At 50.5% G+C, this 9,263-nt stretch overlaps 1 pseudogene; it reads right to left on the minus strand.

Moving 5' to 3' along the window:
- Nucleotides 1-872: 872 nt before the first annotated feature.
- Nucleotides 873-5,600, minus strand: LOC139001339 (THO complex subunit 5 pseudogene; annotated as a pseudogene).
- Between the last annotated feature and the right edge of the window lie 3,663 nt (nucleotides 5,601-9,263).

The following is a 9,263-nucleotide window of genomic DNA, read 5'->3' on the forward strand; positions in this document are numbered from 1 at the left end:
CACTTGTTGAAGATCATCGAATAAAGACAAAAATCTACACCAAAATCCTTGTCTGGCAAGCTCACGTTCCTTTCACTATCTGGTAGTTTCACTCTTCCTTACAGATTTCTCATAGCATACTTAAAACTCCTGCTAGTCAAAGGTTAGTCATGAGCTTCATGGTGCAATTTTATGAAACAGATTCCTCCCACACCCTCTCAAAATTGTTTCTTCAAAGAACTGATAACTCAATACCCAACAACTGTGACAATGAATGTTATGTCTGCAAGGACTTCACTCAAACAAGTCCACAGTGCCATCGGCAGAGATCACGCCGAAGTGCAACATGGCCACACTTCCAATGGCTGCCACCCTCTGGAAGAACAACAGTTCAACATAAACTGCATCCTATAGTCTATTGCAGACGCAGATTGAAATTCATTTCCATAATAATATACTCTTTGAGGGCAGCGATGATGCCTAGTCCCCAGACAGGCCGACTGGGCATCACCTGGGATCTTGTTACATTTGTCCATTAAAGGACCCCATTCCTGCCCCACAGAACTGACTCAGGGTGGAGCCAGGCAACGTGTGTTTGACAAGCCTCAGGTGATTCTGGTGCACATGAAGGTTGGAGAATCACGGCTGTAAATTGGTTGTAACAGTTTGGCTGCGTGATCACATAGTAATTGTATTAGTAAATACTAGCTGTTACGCTTGAATAATGGAGTCGAGTCCTAACCACCTATATCTTTTTATTTTGGGTCAGATGACACTTTAATTGGCTAGAAATATAAAACCTGTCTTTGGAGACTATCAGGAGCCACATGTGGAACAGAAGAGAAAGCAGAGGCACAGCACTGAGGGCCAGGGGAAACAACAGGCCAAGCAGGTCAGGGATGGCTGAAGAATCCTTGAGGATGGTTATATTTAAACGGCTTCGCCTGCTGGGACCCCTGAAAAGCTGCAGACACGTCTTCTCCTGGGGAAACTCCTTGGGCCCCTCCACGCTGTCATCGTGGATCTCGGTCTCCAGGTAGACGTCTAGTAGCACGCACAGGCGCTGCAGCTGATTAGTCAAAAGCTGATGGCCGGGCCAGGGCCCACACAGCTCCTCGTAGCACACGTTGACCTCGCTCTCCATGGCCCGAATATTGTCATCATTGCTGTTGGTTTTCTCCCCTTTCCAGTTCAGACAGAGCTGGAAAATGGGTGGGATGGAGGAGTAGCCGGGGTTCAGCACCACAGCTGCCTGGAGTTTGGCTGTGCCCCTTTCCACGAGTGCCATGTAGTAGAGATTGGTGTCCGCAGCCAGTCCTGCCTTCACAATGTCTTTGGTGAAATGCAGCTCCACGTAATCCTCATGGGCAATCGTCACCCACTTCACCAGGCGAGAGACAACCTTTGCAGGGAAGAGGTAGTGGCAATCACTAGTTGCCGGGAGCCGGTCCATCCTTGCTGTTTCAAGGGACCTGGCATATATGGCATACTGTTCTTAATATGTTTGCTCACCTTCTTGGCGCTATGTGTTTTAACCAAGGTCACCTCTCCAAGAAAGGTTGTTTCCCCAGGTAGGGATTTTTCCCTGAAGTTAGGGAGGGGATAAAACCCCTTAACTAAGTGCCAGGTGGGTAGTTAATCACTTTAACTACAAACAATCACACTTAAGCTACATAATCTTTACTCTCTGGAATGGAGATAAGAAATGCCCTAACCTTTGGAATAGAGATTGATAGGATTGGAATCAACTGGTATAAATACAGATGTAACAAGACAACAGAACACAGAACCTAGGGACAGAACCTGGCGAGAGAACCTACACAGAACCTGGCTATAGAACCTAGCGACAGAACATGGCAGAAGAACCTAGAGACAGAACTTGGCTGGAGAACCTGGCTACAGAACCTGGCTGGAGAACCTAGCAAGAGAACATGGACACAGAACCTGGCTGGAGAACCACGAGAACTTCCCTGGAGATCCTGGCCAGAACTTGGCTGGAGATCCTGGAGGGAGAACGTCGCTATGCTGATGAACTGAACCCAGTCTCCATGTCATTCCTTCTTCGCTGACTCCGTCCACACCTTTGGGAACCCCTGGAACAGGATTCCTCTAGGTGAGCCCCCCCCCCATTGAGAACCCCCACACTCGGGACAGATAGGACTCCACCAGGGTGCTACAGACCCCCCTATAGAGGATAAGTAGGGTAAAAAGGTGAATAGTACAGAACTTAGATTGAGAAGATGTGCCATACTGAGTCCAAAGGAAGAAGACTCTGTATTGATCTTTTAACACATATGCTTGCTAGCAGAGGAGTTAAGGTTACTCCCAGTCAGACGGAATATTTTATACAAGAAGTATGTCCATGCTTTTCTGAGGAAGGAAAGGTGCCAGAAAGGTAAATGTAGAGGCATGGGAGAAGGTAGGCCCAAGGACCCTTATCCTTAACCCCACTGCAGCCTTTCCACCCCGGGAAAGTGCAGGATTGGCAAGCTCTCCCTGGGGTGATAGATCAGGACTCAGGTAATAGCGGAAAGCGCCAATCCTACTCTTAAAATGGATACAAGAGAGCATTTGGGGTTTTTCCTTTTAATGCCTGCCTTGGATTGAGTAAATGCATTACGTGGGTCACCACAATGGACCCAGAGAAGCTCCTTGTCCCATCGTTCCAAAGACTTAGAGTTGCCCCAATGACAGAAAAGCGGAAAAAAGAAGAAAAGAAAGGCTATGCAAGGGACTGAGGTGCCAACATGGGGTCAGCTGAAGAAGTTAACAACTGAGGCCCAACAGATGGTAGAAAAGCAAGAAGTGGAAGCTACTCTCTCAGCCAAGTTCGAGGACTCTGAGTAAATCAGCAAAAGAAACTTTCATTTAGCAGAAACTCACTTATTTCGTCAAATGGAAAGACTTACTTACAGGAGCCTGGAAGGGACCTGATGTACTTTTAACCTGGGGGAGAGGAGATGCTTGTATATTTCCACAGGATGCAGACTCACCTGTGTGGATTCCAGACCGTCTAATTCAACCTATGTCACACCACCCTCCGTCTCCTCCTCCCCAGTATCATCCATATCGTCCGACCCAGAGGGCACAGCTGACTCTTCCCCGGACACAGACACCACCATCAAGCACGGCCCTGATGGACACTTTCATGCAGCCCTTCAACTCGCTGATGCTTCGGGAAGCCCGTCACCAATGACGCTGCCCGCTAGCCAGATCAACAAGGACAACCAAACCACCAACTTGAGGACAGCTGAAATCCCTTGACTAAAGAGGCCAGCAACCTTCTACAGGAACAAGGCTCCGTGTGCACTCCATCCACTATGTTTATAGCTATGCTCGCTATCATTGCTTGCCAGTCTTCTTCCGAGTCTTAAACAGCCCAATCTGAGAGGTGGCCACTGATTTACATGCGCTATCATTTAAAAAATAAAAAAGGGGGAATTTGCCGGGAGCCAGTCCATCCTTGCTGTTTCAAGGGACCTAGCATATATGGCATACTGTTCTTAATATGTTTGCTCACCTTCTTGGCGCTATGTGTTTTAACCAAGGTCACCTCTCCAAGAAAGGTTGTTTCCCCAGGTAGGGATTTTTCCCTGAAGTTAGGGAGGGGATAAAACCCCTTAACTAAGTGCCAGGTGGGTAGTTAATCACTTTAACTACAAACAATCACACTTAAGCTACATAATCTTTACTCTCTGGAATGGAGATAAGAAATGCCCTAACCTTTGGAATAGAGATTGATAGGATTGGAATCAACTGGTATAAATACAGATGTAACAAGACAACAACACACAGAACCTCGCTGGAGAACCTAGAAACAGAACATAGCAAGAGAACCTGGCTGAAGAACCTAGAGACAGAACCTAGAGACAGAACCTAGAAACAGAACCTAGCAAGAGAACATGGCAAAAGATCCTGGACAGAACCTGGCTACACAACTTGGCTGGAGAACCTAGACAGAACATGGCTGGAGATCCTGGAGGGAGAACCTCGCTATGCTGATGAACTGAACCCTGTCTCCATGTCATTCCTTCTTCGCCGACTCCGTCCACACCTTTGGGGACCCCTGGACCTGCTGGGGCTGGACCCCAGCAACTAGTAACTGGTACAATGCCGGATTCCAGGGACGCAAACTGTTTGTGGAGGGCCAGGCGGGACTGCACTCTGGTCTTTAGCAGTTTCATGGTGGTCTCCATGTGGCTGGAGCTCAGCGAGTGGTCAGCAATCACCGTGGGCTGGGGCTGCTCTTTAGGGAAGTGGGGGCCACCCAGCTTCTGTACCCACAAGTAGGGGTGTCCTAAATCAAGGACGTAGCCTCTCAAAGTCAGGATGCCCACTTTATCAAACTGGTACTGATTGGCTGGATTTGGTGTTTTCTTTCCATGATCCCCAGGATACAGACAGCTCAGAACTGAGTCAGGAGACAGCAAGTCACTTGCACTGATGGGGGTGATCAGCTCCGTGGCAGTTGTCACTTTGCCTTTTACTGTCATGATATTGAGGTTCATGAGATAGTAAAAGGTCAGGTGAAGCACACTGTCATCTTTGCACTTCAGGTCCAGCATGACGGACAGCAGGTGCCTCTTCAGCATCTCCTTGCGTTTGTCATCCAACTGGACTCCCAGTGTGGGTCGCCGGCATTTCGTGGTCTGCTCTTCCTCGGCATCCGAGTCGCTCTGGTCATCTTGGGATTCCTCGTGAGGTTTAAACAGGGCCTTGGCTTCGTCCACACTGCCTTCGATGGCCACAGATAGTGTTTTATCACAGGCCTGCCCATACGCCGTGGCCTGGACAAAGAGGACATAGAGGGGAGGCGGCAGGTGTCTGGCCATCTCATACTGTTTGTGAGCCTGGTCGAAAGGCATGAACAGGTACTCTTACACCGGGAGGGAAGCCTGAATGATGCTGTTCAGAAGAGGCTGGAGGCCGCTCAGGTATTCCTTCTTCACTTCAATCTCCTTAAGGATCTTCTCCTTGTTGGAGAGGGACTCTCGGTACTTCTCCGCCAACCTTTTCTGCTGCTCCAGCTCCCAATCCAGACGTGCAAGGGTTTGCTGGTGAGGGTCTCCCATGGGGACCTCAGCCTTGCTGATATCTGGAGGAGCCTCTTGATAAAACTCCTCTACACTGACCAGATCAATTTCTTCATGCTTTGACTTGAACTCCGGACATGTAGTGATCTCCTTCTGCAGGTGCATCAGCTCATACAACAGGTTCTGGAGCTGCAGGTGACAGGCGTCTACTTTCTGCTTGGCCTCATGGGTCTGATCTCGTCCTTTCTTCACCCTGACATGGGCTAATCGGTTAAGCTTCTTTAGAGTCATGAAATGAACACAGCCCAGGATCCTGCAATCTTCAATCTCAATTGCTGCATCCTTGCCTCCCCTGCTCTTCAGGCCCTGGATCTCGGCCATGAGTCACTGCAACTCCTGGCACGTGTACTTGTACAGCTCTTAGTCTCTTCCAGGGTTCCCCAGGTCCACCTCAGCCTCCTCACTGTAGTATTTGCCTTCCTGCTCGGGGTCGGAACGATTCCGCTTCCCTTCCGCTGGACCTTCCGCTGGAGCTCCATCACTTGTAATCTCCTTGCGCTTCCGCTTCTTGCTCAACTCTGATGACATGGTTGTTTGGTGAGGTCATGAAGAAACAGTAGAGACCTCAGGGATGGCTGTGGCCAGTACCTGGGAAGGCCTCCATGTGCGAAGGCGATGCAGGTGAAAGGGAGGGGAGCCTCGGGGGGCACAGCATGATCTTCAATTCAATGACGGCGGGTGTTGGGGTCCAACCCACACAGGTCCAGGGGTCCCCAAATGTGTGGACAAGTCGGCGAAGAAGGAATGACACGGAGACAGCGTTCAATTGATCAGCAGCCTAGCCAGGATCTCTAGCCAAGTTCTCCAGCCAGGTTCTGTTTTTTATTGTCTTGTTACATCTGTATTTATATCAGTTGATTGTAATCCTGTCAATTTCTATTCCAAAGGTTAGGGTGTTTCTTATCTCCATTCCAGAGAATAAAGATTATATAGCTTAAGGGTGATTGTTCATAGTTAAAGTGATTAACTACCCACCTGGCATTTAGTTCAGGGGTTTTATTCCCTCCGTAACTTCAGGGGAAAATCCCTACCTGGGGAAACAACCTTTCTCAGAGAGGTGACCTTGGTTAAAACACATAGCGCCACGAAGGGGAGCAAACATATTAAGAACAGTATGCCGTATCCGCCAGTTCTCTTGAAACATATGCTGTGCAGATGTTTCTTCCCTGCAGCGACTGTGTCAAGCAGCAAGGATGGACTGGCTTCCAGTAGGCGGGCACCTGAGAATCAAACGACTCTCTCCGATTCCTTTAGAAACGGCCGACTGCTCCCAGGAGCATCTGAAGTTCCTCTTGGACCATCTGTGAACCCCGACATTCCTTGCTTCACGAAGGGACTCTATCTCAGAGCTTCAGGTGGCAGCCCGCGCACCATCCAGAAGCAGAAGGAAGGCCCACCTATATCTTTTTAAGTCTCTCTACCCCCTCCCACTCTGGAGTCAGCTGGTTTACCAACAAAGCCCTGTACTGCAGTGAGAGAGAATTAAACATCCTGAGGCTAGAGGTCTGAGCCAATCAGAAGTCAGGCTAGAGCCGCTCACCCATTCTGGCGGTGTAATTGGTGGGCTCCCAGTGGAAGAGCATCCGAGGCTCCGCCCCCGTCTGCCAGCACCAACCAATCATCCTCCTGTGCTCCAAGGAGCAAAACCGCTCCCCTGTAGCTCTCCACCCTCTCTCCTTCCAAGGTGGGGGTGGGGAGCGGTTGCTGCGAAGGTGGTGGGGACTCTGAACAGGAGTCAGGCCCTTCCTGTGGATCGCCCCAGCTGAGGAGGGAGGCCGGTTGCGCCCAGGGTTGCAGTAGGGTTCACCCCCTCACAGCTCCTGGGCGGCGCCTAGCAGCCGACTTAGAACTGGTGTGGACCAGGGGAATCGAATATTTATTTAAAACAAAGCATCTCGAAGGCCAGCTGCGGGTGTTGATGCAATGTGATTTCTGCCCAGGGCTCTGAATGTGAAGTGAAGACATTCAATGAAGCGCGGGTAAAGGCGGGAGTAGCTAGGACTCTCTTAAGGTAGTCAAATGCCTCTTCATCTAATTAGTGACGCGCATGAATGGATGAACGAGATTCCCACTGTCCCTACCTACTATCCAGCCAAACCACAGCCAAGGGATCGGGCTTGGCGGAATCAGCGGGGAAAGAAGACCCTGTTGAACTTGACTCTAGTCTGGCAGGTGAAGAGACATGAGAGGTGCAGAATAAGTGGGAGGCCCCTGGCGCCCCTTCGCTGAGTCCCTTCTCACGAGGGGGCGGGGAGGGGGGCATGCAGGCCTTGCTGGCGGCCGGTGAAATACCACTACTCTGATCGTTTTTTCACTGACCAGGTGAGGTGGGGGGGTGGGGGCGCCGAGCCCCGAGGGGCCCTCGCAGGCCTGGGAGCTACCCGCTCCGGGGACAGTGCCAGGTGGGGAGTGTGACTGGGGCGGTACACCTGTCAAACGGTAACGCAGGTGTCCTAAGGCGAGCTCAGGGAGGACAGAAACCTCCCGCGGAGCAGAAGGGCAAAAGATCGCTTGATCTTGATTTTCAGTACGAATACAGACCGTGAAAGCGGGGCCTCACGATCCTTCTGACCTTTTGGGTTTTAAGCAGGAGGTGTCAGAAAAGTGACCACAGGGATAACTGGCTTGTGGCGGCCAAGCGTTCATAGCGACGTCGCTTTCTGATCCTTCGATGTCGGCTCTTCCTATCATTGTGAAGCAGAATTCACCAAGCGTTGGATTGTTCACCCACTAATAGGGAACGTGAGCTGGGTTTAGGCCGTCGTGAGACAGGTTAGTTTTACCCTCCTGATGATGTGTTGTTGCCATGGTAATCCTGCTCAGTCGGAGAGGAACCGCAGGTTCAGACATTGGGTATATGTGCTTGGCTGAGGAGCCACTGGGGCGAAGCTACCATCTGTGGGATTATGACTGAACGCCTCTAAGTCAGAATCCCACCCAAGCAGAACGATACTCAGTTGGCCACGGATAGCTGGTCCCCTGTGGTCCCGGCTGGTGGGCCGTCACACCCCCGGAGCCGGCCATGCCCTCCCCTCCCCGCCTGCCCGTCACTGTGTTAATAACACAAAATGCAAGTACAAAACATTGTACAAGTATACTTTTTACTACGTGGAAGTGCAATAATACATTTGTGTGGCTTTTAAAATATATATCCTCATTGATTTCACAGAGGAAGGGAGAGGGAGAGAGAGCCATACAAGCATCTACCATGAGAGAGAATCACCCATCCGCTGCCTCCTGCACACTCCCTACTGGGGATCAAGCCCGTGACCTGGGCCTGCGCCCTTGACTCGAATGGAACCCCGGACCCTGCGGGTCCCCAGGCCGATGCTCTACCCACTGACCAAAACAGGCCGGGCTGGCACTTTGTTTTATACACGACAATCCAAGAAGGAGACATAAGTGGGTTACAGAGAATCCACTGCTGATAGAAGAGGGAGGGAGGGAGGTGGGAGAAAGCAAAGGGGGTGGGGGTGGGGAGTGCGGGAACCTCTGGGATTGGAAAAAAAGTAAAATGATAGACACATGCTTCTTTTTAAAAAATATATTTTTATTGATTTCAGGGAGGATGGGAGAGAGATAGAAACCTCATCGATGAGAATCTTGAATCGGCCGCCTCCTGCACGACCCCTAGTGGGGCTCACTAGAGCCTGTGACCCTGGCAGGCATGCGCCCTGGACAGGAATTGAACCCAGGACCCTAAGGCGGACCTCGGCTCTACCCACTGACCCAAACCGGCTAGGGCCACACCTACTTCTTTTCCTTTAGTGGGCGCAGGATAGATAGTTAACAGGCAACAACACACGTGATAACAATAGCAATGAAGGAATTTATGGTCTCTGTTCTGCAGGGCACCCAGGCCACTGTCCGGGGACAGACTCCGCCATCGGTGGCCAGTGTGGCCTTTCCAATCACAACCTTGACAAGGGTGGACAAACCCAATCTGGATACACATTTTCAAACACCCGATCTGTAGCAATCAATGAAGCTCATAAATCTCCCAACGGTAAAACAAGCCATTCTGTGGAAGGTGCCCTGGTCGAGAATCTAGAAACATCGGAGCGTCTCTGCTCTACACGCAGCCCCTCACCGGCTCCCAGAGGTGGATGTGCTGTTTGTAAACGGAAGTGCTCTAGTTGAATAAGATGAGACGAGTTTCCATTTTTAAAAAAACCCTTGCATGTCTGTGCA

The sequence above is a fragment of the Myotis yumanensis genome, unplaced genomic scaffold (genome assembly GCF_028538775.1).
Source record: "Myotis yumanensis isolate MYYU_CA2020_CCGP unplaced genomic scaffold, mMyoYum1.0.hap1 SCAF_428, whole genome shotgun sequence".
NCBI lineage: Eukaryota > Metazoa > Chordata > Mammalia > Chiroptera > Vespertilionidae > Myotis > Myotis yumanensis.